The sequence below is a fragment of the Mastigoproctus giganteus genome, unplaced genomic scaffold, assembly GCF_048544385.1.
Source record: "Mastigoproctus giganteus isolate SK-2022 unplaced genomic scaffold, ASM4854438v1 scaffold_56, whole genome shotgun sequence".
NCBI classification, from domain to species: Eukaryota; Metazoa; Arthropoda; class Arachnida; order Uropygi; family Thelyphonidae; genus Mastigoproctus; species Mastigoproctus giganteus.
In genome coordinates this window covers 42,141-68,851 of record NW_028328333.1, presented here as the reverse complement: position 1 = coordinate 68,851, position 26,711 = coordinate 42,141, and the positions used below count along the sequence as shown (strand labels likewise).

The following is a 26,711-nucleotide window of genomic DNA, read 5'->3' as shown; positions in this document are numbered from 1 at the left end:
AATAGAAATAATAATACGCGTTCGAAACAGAAATTTGAGGGGAGGAAACAATCCTCGTGACCAAAGAGGCTGACCTGGTTACGAGATTAGGGCACATCGTCAGCGTCCAGTCTAAGGCTATTACCGGTCTCACTCACTCTCCTAGTATCTATCGGCAAGTGATTACTGAGAAAAAGGTGCTGTGGTAAGTTCGACGCCCTACGGTGCGACAGCGCTATGCATCCCTGTAAATTACGCTTAATTGCCGCAAACTAAATTACACTGAGGCCGGCCTCAGTGTAGTTGCACTGATGTTTTTGAAAATCGATGCTGTGATCTTGAGGAAAAATATGAGCAGCGTTTCTGCATTAACTAATTTTTTTTTTTTTTCTGTTTCTGCATTAACTAATGTCAAAAAAAGGGCAAAAAGCCAACTACACCCGGTATTCCCAGGTGGTCACCCTCCCAAGTACTGACCGGGCCTAACGCTGCTTAACTTCGGTGATCGGACGAGAACCGGTGTATTCAGCCTAGTATGATAGTTGGCTGGTACAAGAGCCTGTAATAGGGCTACTTGTGGCTGACTTTGCTCTTCCATGGATTTCATAACGTTTCCTATCGGAAACGCCATGAAATCTCGGTTCTGTTACATGGAATCTAAGGCAAGAATTCGTCTAATTCGTACTGCTGCAGCTACATAACTGAACACGCGGTAATCATAATAATAATAATAGAAATAATAATACGCGTTCGAAACAGAAATTTGAGGGGAGGAAACAATCCTCGTGACCAAAGAGGCTGACCTGGTTACGAGATTAGGGCACATCGTCAGCGTCCAGTCTAAGGCTATTACCGGTCTCACTCACTCTCCTAGTATCTATCGGCAAGTGATTACTGAGAAAAAGGTGCTGTGGTAAGTTCGACGCCCTACGGTGCGACAGCGCTATGCATCCCTGTAAATTACGCTTAATTGCCGCAAACTAAATTACACTGAGGCCGGCCTCAGTGTAGTTGCACTGATGTTTTTGAAAATCGATGCTGTGATCTTGAGGAAAAATATGAGCAGCGTTTCTGCATTAACTAATTTTTTTTTTTTTCTGTTTCTGCATTAACTAATGTCAAAAAAAGGGCAAAAAGCCAACTACACCCGGTATTCCCAGGTGGTCACCCTCCCAAGTACTGACCGGGCCTAACGCTGCTTAACTTCGGTGATCGGACGAGAACCGGTGTATTCAGCCTAGTATGATAGTTGGCTGGTAGAAGAGCCTGTAATAGGGCTACTTGTGGCTGACTTTGCTCTTCCATGGATTTCATAACGTTTCCTATCGGAAACGCCATGAAATCTCGGTTCTGTTACATGGAATCTAAGGCAAGAATTCGTCTAATTCGTACTGCTGCAGCTACATAACTGAACACGCGGTAATCATAATAATAATAATAGAAATAATAATACGCGTTCGAAACAGAAATTTGAGGGGAGGAAACAATCCTCGTGACCAAAGAGGCTGACCTGGTTACGAGATTAGGGCATATCGTCATCGTCCAGTCTAAGGCTATTACCGGTCTCACTCACTCTCCTAGTATCTATCGGCAAGTGATTACTGAGAAAAAGGTGCTGTGGTAAGTTCGACGCCCTACGGTGCGACAGCGCTATGCATCCCTGTAAATTACGCTTAATTGCCGCAAACTAAATTACACTGAGGCCGGCCTCAGTGTAGTTGCACTGATGTTTTTGAAAATCGATGCTGTGATCTTGAGGAAAAATATGAGCAGCGTTTCTGCATTAACTAATTTTTTTTTTTTTTTCTGTTTCTGCATTAACTAATGTCAAAAAAAGGGCAAAAAGCCAACTACACCCGGTATTCCCAGGTGGTCACCCTCCCAAGTACTGACCGGGCCTAACGCTGCTTAACTTCGGTGATCGGACGAGAACCGGTGTATTCAGCCTAGTATGATAGTTGGCTGGTAGAAGAGCCTGTAATAGGGCTACTTGTGGCTGACTTTGCTCTTCCATGGATTTCATAACGTTTCCTATCGGAAACGCCATGAAATCTCGGTTCTGTTACATGGAATCTAAGGCAAGAATTCGTCTAATTCGTACTGCTGCAGCTACATAACTGAACACGCGGTAATCATAATAATAATAATAGAAATAATAATACGCGTTCGAAACAGAAATTTGAGGGGAGGAAACAATCCTCGTGACCAAAGAGGCTGACCTGGTTACGAGATTAGGGCACATCGTCAGCGTCCAGTCTAAGGCTATTACCGGTCTCACTCACTCTCCTAGTATCTATCGGCAAGTGATTACTGAGAAAAAGGTGCTGTGGTAAGTTCGACGCCCTACGGTGCGACAGCGCTATGCATCCCTGTAAATTACGCTTAATTGCCGCAAACTAAATTACACTGAGGCCGGCCTCAGTGTAGTTGCACTGATGTTTTTGAAAATCGATGCTGTGATCTTGAGGAAAAATATGAGCAGCGTTTCTGCATTAACTAATTTTTTTTTTTTTTCTGTTTCTGCATTAACTAATTTCAAAAAAAGGGCAAAAAGCCAACTACACCCGGTATTCCCAGGTGGTCACCCTCCGAAGTACTGACCGGGCCTAACGCTGCTTAACTTCGGTGATCGGACGAGAACCGGTGTATTCAGCCTAGTACTATTTTATTCGTTTCTATATACATACTTTGGATATACCAGCTTATGATACAAATATAAATTACAATATATACATTATTTACAAATTACATAGTATCATTTTCTGTTTCATTTTGTTACATATATTTTTTTTTTTTTTTTTTTTTTTTTCACATTCTATTTTCCTTTTCAGGTTACATCCTCGCCTGAGAGTGGCGTTTCTTATTAGCATACGTTTTATTTACTTCCATTTGATTGACCTTCTTATATTGCACTACAGTCCTGAATTTGTTTTGGCTCATGTGATATTGTCTCTATACGTGAGGCTTGCTCACATATTTCCTTTTTATTTTGGTACACTTTTCCATTTTACTATACAACTTGTTGATATATGAATTTTTTTATCAGTAGAACGGATATGTCCTACAATTATGATGCATACCAGCTTGTTATATAAATATACATTACATTATTTATAAGTTACACTCATTAGGTATACCAGCTTGTTATATAAATATATATTACATTATTTATAAATTACACTCATTAGGTATACCAGCTTGTTATATAGATATACATTACATTATTTATAAATTACACTCATTAGGTATTCCAGCTTGTTATGTAAATATACATTACATTATTTATAAATTACACTCATTAGGTATACCAGCTTGTTATGTAAATATACATTACATTATTTATAAATTACACTCATTAGGTATACCAGCTTGTTATGTAAATATACATTACATTATTTATAAATTACACTCATTAGGTATACAAGCTTGTTATGTAAACATACATGACATTATTTATAAATTACATTGTATCATTTTCCGTTCCAATTTTTACATACCTTCATTTGTCAGATAACATCTTTTGTTTTTGTTTAACATATTATTATTGCTTTACATTCATTTACATTTAGCTCTACTTCACGACACCAGGTTACATTATTTCAGTTTTAACTTATCTCTCTTTTTTGTTTACATATAAAGCGAATACACAAGTTGTGTTGCTCATATTGGACACATTATATATGAATGGTTTATATATTGTTCCATTGTTCTGTATTTATACAGGTTCTTTCTCCTTTATATAACTTGACCATATTTCTTTTTTATTCTAATTTACACATAAGCTTTTCTTTTTTTATTGCTATTGTTAAACTATATTGTACATGATTTTTAAAGTACAAATTGTTATTGAGATCTTACGTTATATATACATTCGTGCTAATTGACAATCCTTATTGAAATACACATAGTGATTTATCATATACCTATAATGTTTCTTAAGATACATTAATTTATTACTTTCATTGTGTTACGTTATCTTATTTCTTTGTTTAACTTTTATTAGTTCAGTTTTCACATTTAAAAACATTTATGGCATTGTGATGATTAATTTGCGATTGGTTTGTATTTGTAACTGTCTTGCTCTCCAGAGAGGACTCCTGTTTTCTGCCATTCCCTCGGGGTTATTGCTTTCTTGTAGATGGTATCATGAGTGATTTCTTTGAGATATTTGTTTACTTTCATCAATATGTTTCCTGCTTCATTTCTCCCGTATATTTCATCGCATCTGTGCGACCATATTGCGTACATTGTAATGATTATTATGATCATTTTTGTTGTTTCTATTTTTCCATCTTTTAACCAGAATACAAGTTTTTCGGTGATCATTGACGATGAAGAGATCAGTGGAGTCACTACGTTCCATATTTTAGATGTGACGTTGCAGTATATCATTAGGTGGTGTATTGTTTCTGGATCGTTGCAGAAGTTGCATTTGGCTGGACTGTAGATAGGTATGCCTTTTGCAACCAGCCATATTCTGGTTGGCAGACAACAGTGATGAACTTTATAAAAGAAGGTCTTATATTTCGGTTTTATTGGTAATTTAAACACTTTTTCTAGTACTGGTGATAGTCTTATATTTCCCCTTTGAATTTCCCTGTGTTGTGGTGGTGGTATAGTGCTTCTTATCATTTTTGTGTAGGTCACTCTTGAGTTTGTTTCCAGAATTTTCCCGAGATCTATTCTGTCTTTTGCATACTCTTCACCTTCCACGATTTCTCTGAACATTTCTGGTATTCTGTTTATTTTTGCTTCCAGTGAGTAGGCATATCTGTGAGGGAGTAACTTTTGTTTAAACATTAGTACATAAGGTGTCCACCCTTTTCCTGAGTTTTGGGCTTTTTCTGCAATTTTCGCATTGTTTATTAGTGTTTTTATGTGGATGTTAACGAGCCCAAGGCCTCCAGCTTCACTGTCGTGAAAGAGGGTTGACCTTCTCATTGGTTCGTAGGATGAATTCCAAATAAACTGGGCGCATTCTCTATGAATCCTGTCTGCATATTTCCCATTGTATGGGATGTGTCCGATCAGGTACCATAGTTTGGACATTATATACTGGTTGCACACTCTTGCCTTCCCTTTTACTGAGAGATGTCTTCCTCTCCAGGTTGATAATTTTTGGGTCACTTTCTTGCACAATGCTTCCCATTGGTTAGCGTAACATTCTTCTTCACCTAGTGTGATTCCTAGTATTCTAAATTCGTTTTTACTGTTTATATTTTCAGGCAAGGTGGGTGTTTTTTTCCACTTTCCGATTAATGTTGCGTTTGTTTTCCTTTCATTTATTTTTAGGCCGCTCGCCTTTTCGAAAGATTTCATGATTTTTAGTATTTCATTTACAGATTGAGCCGTTGTCAGCGTCACCGTGATATCGTCAGCGTACGCCAGGACCTTAGTTTCTCTCTCTTCGCCTATGCGCGTTCCGCTAATTTTTTTGTTTGATTGGATTGACCTTATCAGTGGTTCTATAGCCAAGGCAAACAGAATCATTGAGAGGTTGTCACCTTGCCTAATGGAGCATTGGATATTGAATGGGGCAGACAGCTTTTTGTTAATTATTAATCTTGATTGAGCCTTATTGTACAACGTTCTTATCCATGTTTGGAACCCGATTCCGAATCCTGTTGCTTTTATAACTTTATGTAGGTAATCATGGCTGACTGAATCAAAGGCTTTTTCTATGTCCAGTCCCATTAGAATGCATGGTTTTTCAGTTACTTTGTAATATTCATAAATGCATCTTACCTGCATTATGGTGTCTTCAATTTTTCGCCCCTTAATTCCGCACGTTTGGGCATCAGTGATTATTTTCACTAAGTGGATTTGTACTCTTGACGCTAAGATTTTTGACAAGATTTTGAAGTCTGTGTTCAGAAGAGTAATGCCTCTCCATTGGTTTATGTCTTTTAGATTTTCTTTATTCTCGGTTTTTGGGATGGTACATATGTATCCTAGGTTAAAATTTTGGGGTGTATTTTCTGTTTTTCCTATTGCTATTATCATGTCTACAAATTGGTCTTCAAATATGTGGAAGTATTTCTTGTAAAATTCAGCAGTGAGTCCGTCTGGTCCTGGTGATTTTTGTGTTGGGAGTTTTCTGATTGCTTGTCTGCATTCTTGTATGGATATAGGTTTGTCGATTTCTTCTGCTTCATCTGGTTTTAATTTATTTAACAGCTGTAAGAAAGTGTCTGATTCGGTCTCACAGCTGTGTTTTCTTTCAAATGTTTCCGTGTAGTGATTGTGGAAGATAGCTATTATATCTGCATCATTTTTGTATGTTTCATTGTTTTTTGTTATGGCTTTTACGGTTCTTTTCTTGCATCTTTCTTTTTCAAATAACCAAGCTGTACTGCTTTTGCCTTCATCATTTTCGATGGCCTTAATTCTAGCTCTAAGCCATGCGCCTTCTATTTCTTTCTTTTCAATATCTTTTAGTTTTTCTTTAAGTTTTGTTCTTTCCATTGTGTTTTTAATATTTCTATCGGGTGTGTATGTTCTTTGTAATTCTTTTATTATGTTTCTCTTTTCTTCGTTCTGTTTATGTTTCATTTGTTTCCCCAATTTAATAGCCATTTTTTTTACCTCCTGTTTAAATCTATACCACCCTTCTATTGGGTTTTCAGCGTTTTTTGTTTCTCTGCTGATTTTTTTGATTTCTGCTTGAAACTCGTCTTCCTGTAGGAGACTTGCATTCAGTTTCCAGAGCGGGTATTCCCTGTTTACAAATGCGCTTTCTTGGACTTCACCTAATAGCTTAACTATCAGCATGTGGTGGTCAGTGAAGGAAACTGGTGTATGCATGACGTTTCCTACTGTGATCCCCAGGTGGTCTGGGTAGTAAAGTCTATCAAGTCTGGACGCGTTGTTTGCAGAAAAGAATGTGTATTCTTTCTTTGTTGGGTGTAGAGTACGGTAGGCGTCATATAAATGTAATGTTTTGAATATTTTAGAAAATGTGGGAATGGGTGTATCTGTTGCCTTTTCTTGATCCCTTGTTTTGTCTTCTAAGAAATTCATGTCTCCTGCCGCTATAATTGTGTGCTTATCTGTTAGTATATGTTCCAGTTCTGTCCAAAAGTGTTTTTTTTCGTTGTGTCTTGTAGGCCCATATATGTTGATCAACGATAAGGTTTTTGAGTTCCATGTTATGTCTACTCCTAATGCTCTGTGTGGAATCAGAGTTTCGTGAGCGTGTATTTGTATATTCCGGGCTCTTTTATAAATTAGTGTTATTACTCCTGCAACTGAATTATTTTGGGCTGGTTCAAAAATAGAGATATAATTTTTATTTAGTTTTTGTTCGAACATGGCTACTTCTTTTAAGTCATTTATCCTGGTGTCTTGAAGCATAACAATATCAGGTTTTAGGTTTACTAATAAATTTATCAATAATTTCTGAGAGTCATTGCCTTTCAGTCCATTGCAGTTTAGGGATATTATTTTCATTGTTTAGGAATTAATATTTGTCTGGAGGTAAACTTGGGTTATTCTATATTTAGTGGTTCTTCTGGTTTCTTTAGTTATCCGGTTTTGCGGCTTCCTTTTCTTTTCCTTTGTCCCGCTTGTTCCTTACGACCAAGTTGGGAACGAATTTTGTTTTTTTCCTTCTCTCCGATGTTTTCTTTACTTCTTCACTTTCTTTCTCACTTTCCTTTCCTTCGGGCACGTTGGGCGTATCTAGAGGCTGTATTGATTCTGTATTGTCGTTATTCACAGCAGGTGTTGTTAACATTTGCGGAGTGCCTTCACAGGTGTTTTCTAATGGTGATTTATGGCTTTGGTTTATTTTTGGTGGGGTTAACTGTGTTGCGTCAATTATTGGTGTTATATTTGACGGGTTTTCTTCCACTAATCCCGAATCATTTTTATTTCCCGGTTCTTCGATGCACTCCGTTTCCTGGACATCATCGATATTGCAGGTATCTGTGTCTTCACAGAAGTCGTTTTTCAGGTTTTTTGATATTATGCCTGCATACGTGCGGCCTATGCAGTTTTCCGCTTCATGACCTATTTTACTGCATTTTTCGCATTTTGGTGCAGTGCACTCTTTGCGAAGGTGCCCAATTTTTTTGCATCTAAAGCAGGATGGTGGTCTTCCGCTTATGACTACAATTCCAGTCATTTTCTGCACCCTAATGACATAGGGTATATCTGTGACCTGTACTTCATCATTAAGTTCTATTATCATTTTCTTTTTGTTACTGAGAATGTGGGACCATTCTCTGTCCTTTATGGTGGATATGTTCTCGAGGTATTTTATGGTCCCGAATTTCTCGAAATGCATCGCCACTAGGCGGTTCGGAATTTGGGGTGGGAGCCAGTGAATAACGACCTCTATTTTCCGAGTCTTGTTAATCGGGATAATAGCGCATGCAAGGCCACGAACAGTAATTTTCTTAAGAGAACAGAATCTTTCTTTAATATTATGCTCCTTAAAGGAGATAATGAATACAGAATTAAATTTCACAGATCCTAGGTGCCATACATCTGAACCTTTAATCTTACCTTTCAGGCTGCAAATAATATCAGATTCCGAATATGGAGCTCCGCTTGGGTCACATCGGAGAATGCACGATTTACTCCAGTCAAGGTCGATTGGAATGTTCAAGGAGTCTACTAGTTCCTCCGTTGATAGGACTTGCGGCGATTTCACTACATTCCCGGTGGTTGTATTTGACATAGCTTTACGGCTGGTCTTAACTTCTGTACTTCCTCCGTTAGACATTGCAGCCTTGAACGGTTGTAAACCAGAGGGGTTGCCGAACCACACCCTTCGAAAGACGGCACTAGCCAACTAATCCCCACAATAGCGGAGAAAGGGAAACACACGTCTGCACTGGTCAAGATCATCCAGCGAACTGTGGTGTATTCAGCCTAGTATGATAGTTGGCTGGTAGAAGAGCCTGTAATAGGGCTACTTGTGGCTGACTTTGCTCTTCCATGGATTTCATAACGTTTCCTATCGGAAACGCCATGAAATCTCGGTTCTGTTACATGGAATCTAAGACAAGAATTCGTCTAATTCGTACTGCTGCAGCTACATAACTGAACACGCGGTAATCATAATAATAATAATAGAAATAATAATACGCGTTCGAAACAGAAATTTGAGGGGAGGAAACAATCCTCGTGACCAAAGAGGCTGACCTGGTTACGAGATTAGGGCACATCGTCAGCGTCCAGTCTAAGGCTATTACCGGTCTCACTCACTCTCCTAGTATCTATCGGCAAGTGATTACTGAGAAAAAGGTGCTGTGGTAAGTTCGACGCCCTACGGTGCGACAGCGCTATGCATCCCTGTAAATTACGCTTAATTGCCGCAAACTAAATTACACTGAGGTTTTTGAAAATCGATGCTGTGATCTTGAGGAAAAATATGAGCAGCGTTTCTGCATTAACTAATTTTTTTTTTTTTCTGTTTCTGCATTAACTAATGTCAAAAAAAGGGCAAAAAGCCAACTACACCCGGTATTCCCAGGTGGTCACCCTCCCAAGTACTGACCGGGCCTAACGCTGCTTAACTTCGGTGATCGGACGAGAACCGGTGTATTCAGCCTAGTATGATAGTTGGCTGGTAGAAGAGCCTGTAATAGGGCTACTTGTGGCTGACTTTGCTCTTCCATGGATTTCATAACGTTTCCTATCGGAAACGCCATGAAATCTCGGTTCTGTTACATGGAATCTAAGGCAAGAATTCGTCTAATTCGTACTGCTGCAGCTACATAACTGAACACGAGGTAATCATAATAATAATAATAGAAATAATAATACGCGTTCGAAACAGAAATTTGAGGGGAGGAAACAATCCTCGTGACCAAAGAGGCTGACCTGGTTACGAGATTAGGGCACATCGTCAGCGTCCAGTCTAAGGGCTATTACCGGTCTCACTCACTCTCCTAGTATCTATCGGCAAGTGATTACTGAGAAAAAGGTGCTGTGGTAAGTTCGACGCCCTACGGTGCGACAGCGCTATGCATCCCTGTAAATTACGCTTAATTGCCGCAAACTAAATTACACTGAGGCCGGCCTCAGTGTAGTTGCACTGATGTTTTTGAAAATCGATGCTGTGATCTTGAGGAAAAATATGAGCAGCGTTTCTGCATTAACTAATTTTTTTTTTTTTCTGTTTCTGCATTAACTAATGTCAAAAAAAGGGCAAAAAGCCAACTACACCCGGTATTCCCAGGTGGTCACCCTCCCAAGTACTGACCGGGCCTAACGCTGCTTAACTTCGGTGATCGGACGAGAACCGGTGTATTCAGCCTAGTATGATAGTTGGCTGGTAGAAGAGCCTGTAATAGGGCTACTTGTGGCTGACTTTGCTCTTCCGTGGATTTCATAACGTTTCCTATCGGAAAGGCCATGAAATCTCGGTTCTGTTACATGGAATCTAAGGCAAGAATTCGTCTAATTCGTACTGCTGCAGCTACATAACTGAACACGCGGTAATCATAATAATAATAATAATAGAAATAATAATACGCGTTCGAAACAGAAATTTGAGGGAGGAAACAATCCTCGTGACCAAAGAGGCTGACCTGGTTACGAGATTAGGGCACATCGTCAGCGTCCAGTCTAAGGCTATTACCGGTCTCACTCACTCTCCTAGTATCTATCGGCAAGTGATTACTGAGAAAAAGGTGCTGTGGTAAGTTCGACGCCCTACGGTGCGACAGCGCTATGCATCCCTGTAAATTACGCTTAATTGCCGCAAACTAAATTACACTGAGGCCGGCCTCAGTGTAGTTGCACTGATGTTTTTGAAAATCGATGCTGTGATCTTGAGGAAAAATATGAGCAGCGTTTCTGCATTAACTAATTTTTTTTTTTTTTCTGTTTCTGCATTAACTAATGTCAAAAAAAGGGCAAAAAGCCAACTACACCCGGTATTCCCAGGTGGTCACCCTCCCAAGTACTGACCGGGCCTAACGCTGCTTAACTTCGGTGATCGGACGAGAACCGGTGTATTCAGCCTAGTATGATAGTTGGCTGGTAGAAGAGCCTGTAATAGGGCTACTTGTGGCTGACTTTGCTCTTCCATGGATTTCATAACGTTTCCTATCGGAAACGCCATGAAATCTCGGTTCTGTTACATGGAATCTAAGGCAAGAATTCGTCTAATTCGTACTGCTGCAGCTACATAACTGAACACGCGGTAATCATAATAATAATAATAGAAATAATAATACGCGTTCGAAACAGAAATTTGAGGGGAGGAAACAATCCTCGTGACCAAAGAGGCTGACCTGGTTACGAGATTAGGGCACATCGTCAGCGTCCAGTCTAAGGCTATTACCGGTCTCACTCACTCTCCTAGTATCTATCGGCAAGTGATTACTGAGAAAAAGGTGCTGTGGTAAGTTCGACGCCCTACGGTGCGACAGCGCTATGCATCCTGTAAATTACGCTTAATTGCCGCAAACTAAATTACACTGAGGCCGGCCTCAGTGTAGTTGCACTGATGTTTTTGAAAATCGATGCTGTGATCTTGAGGAAAAATATGAGCAGCGTTTCTGCATTAACTAATTTTTTTTTTTTTCTGTTTCTGCATTAACTAATGTCAAAAAAAGGGCAAAAAGCCAACTACACCCGGTATTCCCAGGTGGTCACCCTCCCAAGTACTGACCGGGCCTAACGCTGCTTAACTTCGGTGATCGGACGAGAACCGGTGTATTCAGCCTAGTATGATAGTTGGCTGGTAGAAGAGCCTGTAATAGGGCTACTTGTGGCTGACTTTGCTCTTCCGTGGATTTCATAACGTTTCCTATCGGAAAGGCCATGAAATCTCGGTTCTGTTACATGGAATCTAAGGCAAGAATTCGTCTAATTCGTACTGCTGCAGCTACATAACTGAACACGCGGTAATCATAATAATAATAATAATAGAAATAATAATACGCGTTCGAAACAGAAATTTGAGGGGAGGAAACAATCCTCGTGACCAAAGAGGCTGACCTGGTTACGAGATTAGGGCACATCGTCAGCGTCCAGTCTAAGGCTATTACCGGTCTCACTCACTCTCCTAGTATCTATCGGCAAGTGATTACTGAGAAAAAGGTGCTGTGGTAAGTTCGACGCCCTACGGTGCGACAGCGCTATGCATCCCTGTAAATTACGCTTAATTGCCGCAAACTAAATTACACTGAGGCCGGCCTCAGTGTAGTTGCACTGATGTTTTTGAAAATCGATGCTGTGATCTTGAGGAAAAATATGAGCAGCGTTTCTGCATTAACTAATTTTTTTTTTTTTTCTGTTTCTGCATTAACTAATGTCAAAAAAAGGGCAAAAAGCCAACTACACCCGGTATTCCCAGGTGGTCACCCTCCCAAGTACTGACCGGGCCTAACGCTGCTTAACTTCGATGATCGGACGAGAACCGGTGTATTCAGCCTAGTATGATAGTTGGCTGGTACAAGAGCCTGTAATAGGGCTACTTGTGGCTGACTTTGCTCTTCCATGGATTTCATAACGTTTCCTATCGGAAACGCCATGAAATCTCGGTTCTGTTACATGGAATCTAAGGCAAGAATTCGTCTAATTCGTACTGCTGCAGCTACATAACTGAACACGCGGTAATCATAATAATAATAATAGAAATAATAATACGCGTTCGAAACAGAAATTTGAGGGGAGGAAACAATCCTCGTGACCAAAGAGGCTGACCTGGTTACGAGATTAGGGCACATCGTCAGCGTCCAGTCTAAGGCTATTACCGGTCTCACTCACTCTCCTAGTATCTATCGGCAAGTGATTACTGAGAAAAAGGTGCTGTGGTAAGTTCGACGCCCTACGGTGCGACAGCGCTATGCATCCCTGTAAATTACGCTTAATTGCCGCAAACTAAATTACACTGAGGCCGGCCTCAGTGTAGTTGCACTGATGTTTTTGAAAATCGATGCTGTGATCTTGAGGAAAAATATGAGCAGCGTTTCTGCATTAACTAATTTTTTTTTTTTTCTGTTTCTGCATTAACTAATGTCAAAAAAAGGGCAAAAAGCCAACTACACCCGGTATTCCCAGGTGGTCACCCTCCCAAGTACTGACCGGGCCTAACGCTGCTTAACTTCGGTGATCGGACGAGAACCGGTGTATTCAGCCTAGTATGATAGTTGGCTGGTAGAAGAGCCTGTAATAGGGCTACTTGTGGCTGACTTTGCTCTTCCATGGATTTCATAACGTTTCCTATCGGAAACGCCATGAAATCTCGGTTCTGTTACATGGAATCTAAGGCAAGAATTCGTCTAATTCGTACTGCTGCAGCTACATAACTGAACACGCGGTAATCATAATAATAATAATAGAAATAATAATACGCGTTCGAAACAGAAATTTGAGGGGAGGAAACAATCCTCGTGACCAAAGAGGCTGACCTGGTTACGAGATTAGGGCACATCGTCATCGTCCAGTCTAAGGCTATTACCGGTCTCACTCACTCTCCTAGTATCTATCGGCAAGTGATTACTGAGAAAAAGGTGCTGTGGTAAGTTCGACGCCCTACGGTGCGACAGCGCTATGCATCCCTGTAAATTACGCTTAATTGCCGCAAACTAAATTACACTGAGGCCGGCCTCAGTGTAGTTGCACTGATGTTTTTGAAAATCGATGCTGTGATCTTGAGGAAAAATATGAGCAGCGTTTCTGCATTAACTAATTTTTTTTTTTTTTCTGTTTCTGCATTAACTAATGTCAAAAAAAGGGCAAAAAGCCAACTACACCCGGTATTCCCAGGTGGTCACCCTCCCAAGTACTGACCGGGCCTAACGCTGCTTAACTTCGGTGATCGGACGAGAACCGGTGTATTCAGCCTAGTATGATAGTTGGCTGGTAGAAGAGCCTGTAATAGGGCTACTTGTGGCTGACTTTGCTCTTCCATGGATTTCATAACGTTTCCTATCGGAAACGCCATGAAATCTCGGTTCTGTTACATGGAATCTAAGGCAAGAATTCGTCTAATTCGTACTGCTGCAGCTACATAACTGAACACGCGGTAATCATAATAATAATAATAGAAATAATAATACGCGTTCGAAACAGAAATTTGAGGGGAGGAAACAATCCTCGTGACCAAAGAGGCTGACCTGGTTACGAGATTAGGGCACATCGTCAGCGTCCAGTCTAAGGCTATTACCGGTCTCACTCACTCTCCTAGTATCTATCGGCAAGTGATTACTGAGAAAAAGGTGCTGTGGTAAGTTCGACGCCCTACGGTGCGACAGCGCTATGCATCCCTGTAAATTACGCTTAATTGCCGCAAACTAAATTACACTGAGGCCGGCCTCAGTGTAGTTGCACTGATGTTTTTGAAAATCGATGCTGTGATCTTGAGGAAAAATATGAGCAGCGTTTCTGCATTAACTAATTTTTTTTTTTTTTCTGTTTCTGCATTAACTAATTTCAAAAAAAGGGCAAAAAGCCAACTACACCCGGTATTCCCAGGTGGTCACCCTCCGAAGTACTGACCGGGCCTAACGCTGCTTAACTTCGGTGATCGGACGAGAACCGGTGTATTCAGCCTAGTACTATTTTATTCGTTTCTATATACATACTTTGGATATACCAGCTTATGATACAAATATAAATTACAATATATACATTATTTACAAATTACATAGTATCATTTTCTGTTTCATTTTGTTACATATATTTTTTTTTTTTTTTTTTTTTTTTTCACATTCTATTTTCCTTTTCAGGTTACATCCTCGCCTGAGAGTGGCGTTTCTTATTAGCATACGTTTTATTTACTTCCATTTGATTGACCTTCTTATATTGCACTACAGTCCTGAATTTGTTTTGGCTCATGTGATATTGTCTCTATACGTGAGGCTTGCTCACATATTTCCTTTTTATTTTGGTACACTTTTCCATTTTACTATACAACTTGTTGATATATGAATTTTTTTATCAGTAGAACGGATATGTCCTACAATTATGATGCATACCAGCTTGTTATATAAATATACATTACATTATTTATAAGTTACACTCATTAGGTATACCAGCTTGTTATATAAATATATATTACATTATTTATAAATTACACTCATTAGGTATACCAGCTTGTTATATAGATATACATTACATTATTTATAAATTACACTCATTAGGTATTCCAGCTTGTTATGTAAATATACATTACATTATTTATAAATTACACTCATTAGGTATACCAGCTTGTTATGTAAATATACATTACATTATTTATAAATTACACTCATTAGGTATACCAGCTTGTTATGTAAATATACATTACATTATTTATAAATTACACTCATTAGGTATACAAGCTTGTTATGTAAACATACATGACATTATTTATAAATTACATTGTATCATTTTCCGTTCCAATTTTTACATACCTTCATTTGTCAGATAACATCTTTTGTTTTTGTTTAACATATTATTATTGCTTTACATTCATTTACATTTAGCTCTACTTCACGACACCAGGTTACATTATTTCAGTTTTAACTTATCTCTCTTTTTTGTTTACATATAAAGCGAATACACAAGTTGTGTTGCTCATATTGGACACATTATATATGAATGGTTTATATATTGTTCCATTGTTCTGTATTTATACAGGTTCTTTCTCCTTTATATAACTTGACCATATTTCTTTTTATTCTAATTTACACATAAGCTTTTCTTTTTTTATTGCTATTGTTAAACTATATTGTACATGATTTTTAAAGTACAAATTGTTATTGAGATCTTACGTTATATATACATTCGTGCTAATTGACAATCCTTATTGAAATACACATAGTGATTTATCATATACCTATAATGTTTCTTAAGATACATTAATTTATTAGTTTCATTGTGTTACGTTATCTTATTTCTTTGTTTAACTTTTATTAGTTCAGTTTTCACATTTAAAAACATTTATGGCATTGTGATGATTAATTTGCGATTGGTTTGTATTTGTAACTGTCTTGCTCTCCAGAGAGGACTCCTGTTTTCTGCCATTCCCTCGGGGTTATTGCTTTCTTGTAGATGGTATCATGAGTGATTTCTTTGAGATATTTGTTTACTTTCATCAATATGTTTCCTGCTTCATTTCTCCCGTATATTTCATCGCATCTGTGCGACCATATTGCGTACATTGTAATGATTATTATGATCATTTTTGTTGTTTCTATTTTTCCATCTTTTAACCAGAATACAAGTTTTTCGGTGATCATTGACGATGAAGAGATCAGTGGAGTCACTACGTTCCATATTTTAGATGTGACGTTGCAGTATATCATTAGGTGGTGTATTGTTTCTGGATCGTTGCAGAAGTTGCATTTGGCTGGACTGTAGATAGGTATGCCTTTTGCAACCAGCCATATTCTGGTTGGCAGACAACAGTGATGAACTTTATAAAAGAAGGTCTTATATTTCGGTTTTATTGGTAATTTAAACACTTTTTCTAGTACTGGTGATAGTCTTATATTTCCCCTTTGAATTTCCCTGTGTTGTGGTGGTGGTATAGTGCTTCTTATCATTTTTGTGTAGGTCACTCTTGAGTTTGTTTCCAGAATTTTCCCGAGATCTATTCTGTCTTTTGCATACTCTTCACCTTCCACGATTTCTCTGAACATTTCTGGTATTCTGTTTATTTTTGCTTCCAGTGAGTAGGCATATCTGTGAGGGAGTAACTTTTGTTTAAACATTAGTACATAAGGTGTCCACCCTTTTCCTGAGTTTTGGGCTTTTTCTGCAATTTTCGCATTGTTTATTAGTGTTTTTATGTGGATGTTAACGAGCCCAAGGCCTCCAGCTTCACTGTCGTGAAAGAGGGTTGACCTTCTCATTGGTTCGTAGGATGAATTCCAAATAAACTGGGCGCATTCTCTATGAATCCTGTCTGCATATTTCCCATTGTATGGGATGTGTCCGATCAGGTACCATAGTTTGGACATTATATACTGGTTGCACACTCTTGCCTTCCCTTTTACTGAGAGATGTCTTCCTCTCCAGGTTGATAATTTTTGGGTCACTTTCTTGCACAATGCTTCCCATTGGTTAGCGTAACATTCTTCTTCACCTAGTGTGATTCCTAGTATTCTAAATTCGTTTTTACTGTTTATATTTTCAGGCAAGGTGGGTGTTTTTTTCCACTTTCCGATTAATGTTGCGTTTGTTTTCCTTTCATTTATTTTTAGGCCGCTCGCCTTTTCGAAAGATTTCATGATTTTTAGTATTTCATTTACAGATTGAGCCGTTGTCAGCGTCACCGTGATATCGTCAGCGTACGCCAGGACCTTAGTTTCTCTCTCTTCGCCTATGCGCGTTCCGCTAATTTTTTTGTTTGATTGGATTGACCTTATCAGTGGTTCTATAGCCAAGGCAAACAGAATCATTGAGAGGTTGTCACCTTGCCTAATGGAGCATTGGATATTGAATGGGGCAGACAGCTTTTTGTTAATTATTAATCTTGATTGAGCCTTATTGTACAACGTTCTTATCCATGTTTGGAACCCGATTCCGAATCCTGTTGCTTTTATAACTTTATGTAGGTAATCATGGCTGACTGAATCAAAGGCTTTTTCTATGTCCAGTCCCATTAGAATGCATGGTTTTTCAGTTACTTTGTAATATTCATAAATGCATCTTACCTGCATTATGGTGTCTTCAATTTTTCGCCCCTTAATTCCGCACGTTTGGGCATCAGTGATTATTTTCACTAAGTGGATTTGTACTCTTGACGCTAAGATTTTTGACAAGATTTTGAAGTCTGTGTTCAGAAGAGTAATGCCTCTCCATTGGTTTATGTCTTTTAGATTTTCTTTATTCTCGGTTTTTGGGATGGTACATATGTATCCTAGGTTAAAATTTTGGGGTGTATTTTCTGTTTTTCCTATTGCTATTATCATGTCTACAAATTGGTCTTCAAATATGTGGAAGTATTTCTTGTAAAATTCAGCAGTGAGTCCGTCTGGTCCTGGTGATTTTTGTGTTGGGAGTTTTCTGATTGCTTGTCTGCATTCTTGTATGGATATAGGTTTGTCGATTTCTTCTGCTTCATCTGGTTTTAATTTATTTAACAGCTGTAAGAAAGTGTCTGATTCGGTCTCACAGCTGTGTTTTCTTTCAAATGTTTCCGTGTAGTGATTGTGGAAGATAGCTATTATATCTGCATCATTTTTGTATGTTTCATTGTTTTTTGTTATGGCTTTTACGGTTCTTTTCTTGCATCTTTCTTTTTCAAATAACCAAGCTGTACTGCTTTTGCCTTCATCATTTTCGATGGCCTTAATTCTAGCTCTAAGCCATGCGCCTTCTATTTCTTTCTTTTCAATATCTTTTAGTTTTTCTTTAAGTTTTGTTCTTTCCATTGTGTTTTTAATATTTCTATCGGGTGTGTATGTTCTTTGTAATTCTTTTATTATGTTTCTCTTTTCTTCGTTCTGTTTATGTTTCATTTGTTTCCCCAATTTAATAGCCATTTTTTTTACCTCCTGTTTAAATCTATACCACCCTTCTATTGGGTTTTCAGCGTTTTTTGTTTCTCTGCTGATTTTTTTGATTTCTGCTTGAAACTCGTCTTCCTGTAGGAGACTTGCATTCAGTTTCCAGAGCGGGTATTCCCTGTTTACAAATGCGCTTTCTTGGACTTCACCTAATAGCTTAACTATCAGCATGTGGTGGTCAGTGAAGGAAACTGGTGTATGCATGACGTTTCCTACTGTGATCCCCAGGTGGTCTGGGTAGTAAAGTCTATCAAGTCTGGACGCGTTGTTTGCAGAAAAGAATGTGTATTCTTTCTTTGTTGGGTGTAGTGTACGGTAGGCGTCATATAAATGTAATGTTTTGAATATTTTAGAAAATGTGGGAATGGGTGTATCTGTTGCCTTTTCTTGATCCCTTGTTTTGTCTTCTAAGAAATTCATGTCTCCTGCCGCTATAATTGTGTGCTTATCTGTTAGTATATGTTCCAGTTCTGTCCAAAAGTGTTTTTTTTCGTTGTGTCTTGTAGGCCCATATATGTTGATCAACGATAAGGTTTTTGAGTTCCATGTTATGTCTACTCCTAATGCTCTGTGTGGAATCAGAGTTTCGTGAGCGTGTATTTGTATATTCCGGGCTCTTTTATAAATTAGTGTTATTACTCCTGCAACTGAATTATTTTGGGCTGGTTCAAAAATAGAGATATAATTTTTATTTAGTTTTTGTTCGAACATGGCTACTTCTTTTAAGTCATTTATCCTGGTGTCTTGAAGCATAACAATATCAGGTTTTAGGTTTACTAATAAATTTATCAATAATTTCTGAGAGTCATTGCCTTTCAGTCCATTGCAGTTTAGGGATATTATTTTCATTGTTTAGGAATTAATATTTGTCTGGAGGTAAACTTGGGTTATTCTATATTTAGTGGTTCTTCTGGTTTCTTTAGTTATCCGGTTTTGCGGCTTCCTTTTCTTTTCCTTTGTCCCGCTTGTTCCTTACGACCAAGTTGGGAACGAATTTTGTTTTTTTCCTTCTCTCCGATGTTTTCTTTACTTCTTCACTTTCTTTCTCACTTTCCTTTCCTTCGGGCACGTTGGGCGTATCTAGAGGCTGTATTGATTCTGTATTGTCGTTATTCACAGCAGGTGTTGTTAACATTTGCGGAGTGCCTTCACAGGTGTTTTCTAATGGTGATTTATGGCTTTGGTTTATTTTTGGTGGGGTTAACTGTGTTGCGTCAATTATTGGTGTTATATTTGACGGGTTTTCTTCCACTAATCCCGAATCATTTTTATTTCCCGGTTCTTCGATGCACTCCGTTTCCTGGACATCATCGATATTGCAGGTATCTGTGTCTTCACAGAAGTCGTTTTTCAGGTTTTTTGATATTATGCCTGCATACGTGCGGCCTATGCAGTTTTCCGCTTCATGACCTATTTTACTGCATTTTTCGCATTTTGGTGCAGTGCACTCTTTGCGAAGGTGCCCAATTTTTTTGCATCTAAAGCAGGATGGTGGTCTTCCGCTTATGACTACAATTCCAGTCATTTTCTGCACCCTAATGACATAGGGTATATCTGTGACCTGTACTTCATCATTAAGTTCTATTATCATTTTCTTTTTGTTACTGAGAATGTGGGACCATTCTCTGTCCTTTATGGTGGATATGTTCTCGAGGTATTTTATGGTCCCGAATTTCTCGAAATGCATCGCCACTAGGCGGTTCGGAATTTGGGGTGGGAGCCAGTGAATAACGACCTCTATTTTCCGAGTCTTGTTAATCGGGATAATAGCGCATGCAAGGCCACGAACAGTAATTTTCTTAAGAGAACAGAATCTTTCTTTAATATTATGCTCCTTAAAGGAGATAATGAATACAGAATTAAATTTCACAGATCCTAGGTGCCATACATCTGAACCTTTAATCTTACCTTTCAGGCTGCAAATAATATCAGATTCCGAATATGGAGCTCCGCTTGGGTCACATCGGAGAATGCACGATTTACTCCAGTCAAGGTCGATTGGAATGTTCAAGGAGTCTACTAGTTCCTCCGTTGATAGGACTTGCGGCGATTTCACTACATTCCCGGTGGTTGTATTTGACATAGCTTTACGGCTGGTCTTAACTTCTGTACTTCCTCCGTTAGACATTGCAGCCTTGAACGGTTGTAAACCAGAGGGGTTGCCGAACCACACCCTTCGAAAGACGGCACTAGCCAACTAATCCCCACAATAGCGGAGAAAGGGAAACACACGTCTGCACTGGTCAAGATCATCCAGCGAACTGTGGTGTATTCAGCCTAGTATGATAGTTGGCTGGTAGAAGAGCCTGTAATAGGGCTACTTGTGGCTGACTTTGCTCTTCCATGGATTTCATAACGTTTCCTATCGGAAACGCCATGAAATCTCGGTTCTGTTACATGGAATCTAAGACAAGAATTCGTCTAATTCGTACTGCTGCAGCTACATAACTGAACACGCGGTAATCATAATAATAATAATAGAAATAATAATACGCGTTCGAAACAGAAATTTGAGGGGAGGAAACAATCCTCGTGACCAAAGAGGCTGACCTGGTTACGAGATTAGGGCACATCGTCAGCGTCCAGTCTAAGGCTATTACCGGTCTCACTCACTCTCCTAGTATCTATCGGCAAGTGATTACTGAGAAAAAGGTGCTGTGGTAAGTTCGACGCCCTACGGTGCGACAGCGCTATGCATCCCTGTAAATTACGCTTAATTGCCGCAAACTAAATTACACTGAGGTTTTTGAAAATCGATGCTGTGATCTTGAGGAAAAATATGAGCAGCGTTTCTGCATTAACTAATTTTTTTTTTTTTCTGTTTCTGCATTAACTAATGTCAAAAAAAGGGCAAAAAGCCAACTACACCCGGTATTCCCAGGTGGTCACCCTCCCAAGTACTGACCGGGCCTAACGCTGCTTAACTTCGGTGATCGGACGAGAACCGGTGTATTCAGCCTAGTATGATAGTTGGCTGGTAGAAGAGCCTGTAATAGGGCTACTTGTGGCTGACTTTGCTCTTCCGTGGATTTCATAACGTTTCCTATCGGAAAGGCCATGAAATCTCGGTTCTGTTACATGGAATCTAAGGCAAGAATTCGTCTAATTCGTACTGCTGCAGCTACATAACTGAACACGCGGTAATCATAATAATAATAATAATAGAAATAATAATACGCGTTCGAAACAGAAATTTGAGGGGAGGAAACAATCCTCGTGACCAAAGAGGCTGACCTGGTTACGAGATTAGGGCACATCGTCAGCGTCCAGTCTAAGGCTATTACCGGTCTCACTCACTCTCCTAGTATCTATCGGCAAGTGATTACTGAGAAAAAGGTGCTGTGGTAAGTTCGACGGCCTACGGTGCGACAGCGCTATGCATCCCTGTAAATTACGCTTAATTGCCGCAAACTAAATTACACTGAGGCCGGCCTCAGTGTAGTTGCACTGATGTTTTTGAAAATCGATGCTGTGATCTTGAGGAAAAATATGAGCAGCGTTTCTGCATTAACTAATTTTTTTTTTTTTTCTGTTTCTGCATTAACTAATGTCAAAAAAAGGGCAAAAAGCCAACTACACCCGGTATTCCCAGGTGGTCACCCTCCCAAGTACTGACCGGGCCTAACGCTGCTTAACTTCGGTGATCGGACGAGAACCGGTGTATTCAGCCTAGTATGATAGTTGGCTGGTAGAAGAGCCTGTAATAGGGCTACTTGTGGCTGACTTTGCTCTTCCGTGGATTTCATAACGTTTCCTATCGGAAAGGCCATGAAATCTCGGTTCTGTTACATGGAATCTAAGGCAAGAATTCGTCTAATTCGTACTGCTGCAGCTACATAACTGAACACGCGGTAATCATAATAATAATAATAATAGAAATAATAATACGCGTTCGAAACAGAAATTTGAGGGGAGGAAACAATCCTCGTGACCAAAGAGGCTGACCTGGTTACGAGATTAGGGCACATCGTCAGCGTCCAGTCTAAGGCTATTACCGGTCTCACTCACTCTCCTAGTATCTATCGGCAAGTGATTACTGAGAAAAAGGTGCTGTGGTAAGTTCGACGCCCTACGGTGCGACAGCGCTATGCATCCCTGTAAATTACGCTTAATTGCCGCAAACTAAATTACACTGAGGCCGGCCTCAGTGTAGTTGCACTGATGTTTTTGAAAATCGATGCTGTGATCTTGAGGAAAAATATGAGCAGCGTTTCTGCATTAACTAATTTTTTTTTTTTTCTGTTTCTGCATTAACTAATGTCAAAAAAAGGGCAAAAAGCCAACTACACCCGGTATTCCCAGGTGGTCACCCTCCCAAGTACTGACCGGGCCTAACGCTGCTTAACTTCGGTGATCGGACGAGAACCGGTGTATTCAGCCTAGTATGATAGTTGGCTGGTAGAACAGCCTGTAATAGGGCTACTTGTGGCTGACTTTGCTCTTCCGTGGATTTCATAACGTTTCCTATCGGAAAGGCCATGAAATCTCGGTTCTGTTACATGGAATCTAAGGCAAGAATTCGTCTAATTCGTACTGCTGCAGCTACATAACTGAACACGCGGTAATCATAATAATAATAATAATAGAAATAATAATACGCGTTCGAAACAGAAATTTGAGGGGAGGAAACAATCCTCGTGACCAAAGAGGCTGACCTGGTTACGAGATTAGGGCACATCGTCAGCGTCCAGTCTAAGGCTATTACCGGTCTCACTCACTCTCCTAGTATCTATCGGCAAGTGATTACTGAGAAAAAGGTGCTGTGGTAAGTTCGACGCCCTACGGTGCGACAGCGCTATGCATCCCTGTAAATTACGCTTAATTGCCGCAAACTAAATTACACTGAGGCCGGCCTCAGTGTAGTTGCACTGATGTTTTTGAAAATCGATGCTGTGATCTTGAGGAAAAATATGAGCAGCGTTTCTGCATTAACTAATTTTTTTTTTTTTTCTGTTTCTGCATTAACTAATGTCAAAAAAAGGGCAAAAAGCCAACTACACCCGGTATTCCCAGGTGGTCACCCTCCCAAGTACTGACCGGGCCTAACGCTGCTTAACTTCGGTGATCGGACGAGAACCGGTGTATTCAGCCTAGTATGATAGTTGGCTGGTAGAAGAGCCTGTAATAGGGCTACTTGTGGCTGACTTTGCTCTTCCATGGATTTCATAACGTTTCCTATCGGAAACGCCATGAAATCTCGGTTCTGTTACATGGAATCTAAGGCAAGAATTCGTCTAATTCGTACTGCTGCAGCTACATAACTGAACACGCGGTAATCATAATAATAATAATAGAAATAATAATACGCGTTCGAAACAGAAATTTGAGGGGAGGAAACAATCCTCGTGACCAAAGAGGCTGACCTGGTTACGAGATTAGGGCACATCGTCAGCGTCCAGTCTAAGGCTATTACCGGTCTCACTCACTCTCCTAGTATCTATCGGCAAGTGATTACTGAGAAAAAGGTGCTGTGGTAAGTTCGACGCCCTACGGTGCGACAGCGCTATGCATCCCTGTAAATTACGCTTAATTGCCGCAAACTAAATTACACTGAGGCCGGCCTCAGTGTAGTTGCACTGATGTTTTTGAAAATCGATGCTGTGATCTTGAGGAAAAATATGAGCAGCGTTTCTGCATTAACTAATTTTTTTTTTTTTCTGTTTCTGCATTAACTAATGTCAAAAAAAGGGCAAAAAGCCAACTACACCCGGTATTCCCAGGTGGTCACCCTCCCAAGTACTGACCGGGCCTAACGCTGCTTAACTTCGGTGATCGGACGAGAACCGGTGTATTCAGCCTAGTATGATAGTTGGCTGGTAGAAGAGCCTGTAATAGGGCTACTTGTGGCTGACTTTGCTCTTCCGTGGATTTCATAACGTTTCCTATCGGAAAGGCCATGAAATCTCGGTTCTGTTACATGGAATCTAAGGCAAGAATTCGTCTAATTCGTACTGCTGCAGCTACATAACTGAACACGCGGTAATCATAATAATAATAATAATAGAAATAATAATACGCGTTCGAAACAGAAATTTGAGGGGAGGAAACAATCCTCGTGACCAAAGAGGCTGACCTGGTTACGAGATTAGGGCACATCGTCAGCGTCCAGTCTAAGGCTATTACCGGTCTCACTCACTCTCCTAGTATCTATCGGCAAGTGATTACTGAGAAAAAGGTGCTGTGGTAAGTTCGACGCCCTACGGTGCGACAGCGCTATGCATCCCTGTAAATTACGCTTAATTGCCGCAAACTAAATTACACTGAGGCCGGCCTCAGTGTAGTTGCACTGATGTTTTTGAAAATCGATGCTGTGATCTTGAGGAAAAATATGAGCAGCGTTTCTGCATTAACTAATTTTTTTTTTTTTTCTGTTTCTGCATTAACTAATGTCAAAAAAAGGGCAAAAAGCCAACTACACCCGGTATTCCCAGGTGGTCACCCTCCCAAGTACTGACCGGGCCTAACGCTGCTTAACTTCGGTGATCGGACGAGAACCGGTGTATTCAGCCTAGTATGATAGTTGGCTGGTAGAAGAGCCTGTAATAGGGCTACTTGTGGCTGACTTTGCTCTTCCATGGATTTCATAACGTTTCCTATCGGAAACGCCATGAAATCTCGGTTCTGTTACATGGAATCTAAGGCAAGAATTCGTCTAATTCGTACTGCTGCAGCTACATAACTGAACACGCGGTAATCATAATAATAATAATAGAAATAATAATACGCGTTCGAAACAGAAATTTGAGGGGAGGAAACAATCCTCGTGACCAAAGAGGCTGACCTGGTTACGAGATTAGGGCACATCGTCAGCGTCCAGTCTAAGGCTATTACCGGTCTCACTCACTCTCCTAGTATCTATCGGCAAGTGATTACTGAGAAAAAGGTGCTGTGGTAAGTTCGACGCCCTACGGTGCGACAGCGCTATGCATCCCTGTAAATTACGCTTAATTGCCGCAAACTAAATTACACTGAGGCCGGCCTCAGTGTAGTTGCACTGATGTTTTTGAAAATCGATGCTGTGATCTTGAGGAAAAATATGAGCAGCGTTTCTGCATTAACTAATTTTTTTTTTTTTCTGTTTCTGCATTAACTAATGTCAAAAAAAGGGCAAAAAGCCAACTACACCCGGTATTCCCAGGTGGTCACCCTCCCAAGTACTGACCGGGCCTAACGCTGCTTAACTTCGGTGATCGGACGAGAACCGGTGTATTCAGCCTAGTATGATAGTTGGCTGGTAGAAGAGCCTGTAATAGGGCTACTTGTGGCTGACTTTGCTCTTCCGTGGATTTCATAACGTTTCCTATCGGAAAGGCCATGAAATCTCGGTTCTGTTACATGGAATCTAAGGCAAGAATTCGTCTAATTCGTACTGCTGCAGCTACATAACTGAACACGCGGTAATCATAATAATAATAATAATAGAAATAATAATACGCGTTCGAAACAGAAATTTGAGGGGAGGAAACAATCCTCGTGACCAAAGAGGCTGACCTGGTTACGAGATTAGGGCACATCGTCAGCGTCCAGTCTAAGGCTATTACCGGTCTCACTCACTCTCCTAGTATCTATCGGCAAGTGATTACTGAGAAAAAGGTGCTGTGGTAAGTTCGACGGCCTACGGTGCGACAGCGCTATGCATCCCTGTAAATTACGCTTAATTGCCGCAAACTAAATTACACTGAGGCCGGCCTCAGTGTAGTTGCACTGATGTTTTTGAAAATCGATGCTGTGATCTTGAGGAAAAATATGAGCAGCGTTTCTGCATTAACTAATTTTTTTTTTTTTTCTGTTTCTGCATTAACTAATGTCAAAAAAAGGGCAAAAAGCCAACTACACCCGGTATTCCCAGGTGGTCACCCTCCCAAGTACTGACCGGGCCTAACGCTGCTTAACTTCGGTGATCGGACGAGAACCGGTGTATTCAGCCTAGTATGATAGTTGGCTGGTAGAAGAGCCTGTAATAGGGCTACTTGTGGCTGACTTTGCTCTTCCGTGGATTTCATAACGTTTCCTATCGGAAAGGCCATGAAATCTCGGTTCTGTTACATGGAATCTAAGGCAAGAATTCGTCTAATTCGTACTGCTGCAGCTACATAACTGAACACGCGGTAATCATAATAATAATAATAATAGAAATAATAATACGCGTTCGAAACAGAAATTTGAGGGGAGGAAACAATCCTCGTGACCAAAGAGGCTGACCTGGTTACGAGATTAGGGCACATCGTCAGCGTCCAGTCTAAGGCTATTACCGGTCTCACTCACTCTCCT

General features: G+C 39.9%; 18 non-coding genes and 2 pseudogenes across 18 annotated transcripts; all 20 read right to left on the bottom strand.

Moving 5' to 3' along the window:
- Window positions 1-407: 407 nt before the first annotated feature.
- On the bottom strand, window positions 408-526 carry LOC150074806 (5S ribosomal RNA). Its single transcript, XR_016547965.1, has one exon. It is a non-coding gene; the product is annotated as a 5S ribosomal RNA (ribosomal RNA).
- A 588-nt stretch (window positions 527-1,114) lies between these two features.
- LOC150074805 (5S ribosomal RNA) lies at window positions 1,115-1,233 on the bottom strand. The gene has a single exon (XR_016547963.1). It is a non-coding gene; the product is annotated as a 5S ribosomal RNA (ribosomal RNA).
- Window positions 1,234-1,823: 590 nt separating this feature from the next.
- LOC150074804 (5S ribosomal RNA) lies at window positions 1,824-1,942 on the bottom strand. The gene has a single exon (XR_016547962.1). It is a non-coding gene; the product is annotated as a 5S ribosomal RNA (ribosomal RNA).
- Window positions 1,943-2,531: 589 nt separating this feature from the next.
- Window positions 2,532-2,650, bottom strand: LOC150074803 (5S ribosomal RNA; annotated as a pseudogene).
- A 6,785-nt stretch (window positions 2,651-9,435) lies between these two features.
- LOC150074802 (5S ribosomal RNA) lies at window positions 9,436-9,554 on the bottom strand. Its single transcript, XR_016547961.1, has one exon. It is a non-coding gene; the product is annotated as a 5S ribosomal RNA (ribosomal RNA).
- A 589-nt stretch (window positions 9,555-10,143) lies between these two features.
- Window positions 10,144-10,262, bottom strand: LOC150074801 (5S ribosomal RNA). The gene has a single exon (XR_016547960.1). It is a non-coding gene; the product is annotated as a 5S ribosomal RNA (ribosomal RNA).
- A 591-nt stretch (window positions 10,263-10,853) lies between these two features.
- LOC150074800 (5S ribosomal RNA) lies at window positions 10,854-10,972 on the bottom strand. The gene has a single exon (XR_016547959.1). It is a non-coding gene; the product is annotated as a 5S ribosomal RNA (ribosomal RNA).
- A 587-nt stretch (window positions 10,973-11,559) lies between these two features.
- On the bottom strand, window positions 11,560-11,678 carry LOC150074799 (5S ribosomal RNA). The gene has a single exon (XR_016547958.1). It is a non-coding gene; the product is annotated as a 5S ribosomal RNA (ribosomal RNA).
- A 592-nt stretch (window positions 11,679-12,270) lies between these two features.
- Window positions 12,271-12,389, bottom strand: LOC150074798 (5S ribosomal RNA). Its single transcript, XR_016547999.1, has one exon. It is a non-coding gene; the product is annotated as a 5S ribosomal RNA (ribosomal RNA).
- Window positions 12,390-12,977: 588 nt separating this feature from the next.
- On the bottom strand, window positions 12,978-13,096 carry LOC150074797 (5S ribosomal RNA). Its single transcript, XR_016547957.1, has one exon. It is a non-coding gene; the product is annotated as a 5S ribosomal RNA (ribosomal RNA).
- A 589-nt stretch (window positions 13,097-13,685) lies between these two features.
- Window positions 13,686-13,804, bottom strand: LOC150074796 (5S ribosomal RNA). Its single transcript, XR_016547956.1, has one exon. It is a non-coding gene; the product is annotated as a 5S ribosomal RNA (ribosomal RNA).
- A 589-nt stretch (window positions 13,805-14,393) lies between these two features.
- On the bottom strand, window positions 14,394-14,512 carry LOC150074795 (5S ribosomal RNA; annotated as a pseudogene).
- A 6,784-nt stretch (window positions 14,513-21,296) lies between these two features.
- LOC150074794 (5S ribosomal RNA) lies at window positions 21,297-21,415 on the bottom strand. Its single transcript, XR_016547955.1, has one exon. It is a non-coding gene; the product is annotated as a 5S ribosomal RNA (ribosomal RNA).
- Window positions 21,416-22,007: 592 nt separating this feature from the next.
- On the bottom strand, window positions 22,008-22,126 carry LOC150074793 (5S ribosomal RNA). The gene has a single exon (XR_016547954.1). It is a non-coding gene; the product is annotated as a 5S ribosomal RNA (ribosomal RNA).
- Window positions 22,127-22,717: 591 nt separating this feature from the next.
- LOC150074792 (5S ribosomal RNA) lies at window positions 22,718-22,836 on the bottom strand. Its single transcript, XR_016547952.1, has one exon. It is a non-coding gene; the product is annotated as a 5S ribosomal RNA (ribosomal RNA).
- A 592-nt stretch (window positions 22,837-23,428) lies between these two features.
- Window positions 23,429-23,547, bottom strand: LOC150074791 (5S ribosomal RNA). The gene has a single exon (XR_016547951.1). It is a non-coding gene; the product is annotated as a 5S ribosomal RNA (ribosomal RNA).
- Window positions 23,548-24,135: 588 nt separating this feature from the next.
- Window positions 24,136-24,254, bottom strand: LOC150074790 (5S ribosomal RNA). The gene has a single exon (XR_016547950.1). It is a non-coding gene; the product is annotated as a 5S ribosomal RNA (ribosomal RNA).
- Window positions 24,255-24,846: 592 nt separating this feature from the next.
- Window positions 24,847-24,965, bottom strand: LOC150074789 (5S ribosomal RNA). The gene has a single exon (XR_016547949.1). It is a non-coding gene; the product is annotated as a 5S ribosomal RNA (ribosomal RNA).
- A 588-nt stretch (window positions 24,966-25,553) lies between these two features.
- On the bottom strand, window positions 25,554-25,672 carry LOC150074788 (5S ribosomal RNA). Its single transcript, XR_016547948.1, has one exon. It is a non-coding gene; the product is annotated as a 5S ribosomal RNA (ribosomal RNA).
- A 592-nt stretch (window positions 25,673-26,264) lies between these two features.
- Window positions 26,265-26,383, bottom strand: LOC150074787 (5S ribosomal RNA). The gene has a single exon (XR_016548050.1). It is a non-coding gene; the product is annotated as a 5S ribosomal RNA (ribosomal RNA).
- Window positions 26,384-26,711: the final 328 nt, after the last annotated feature.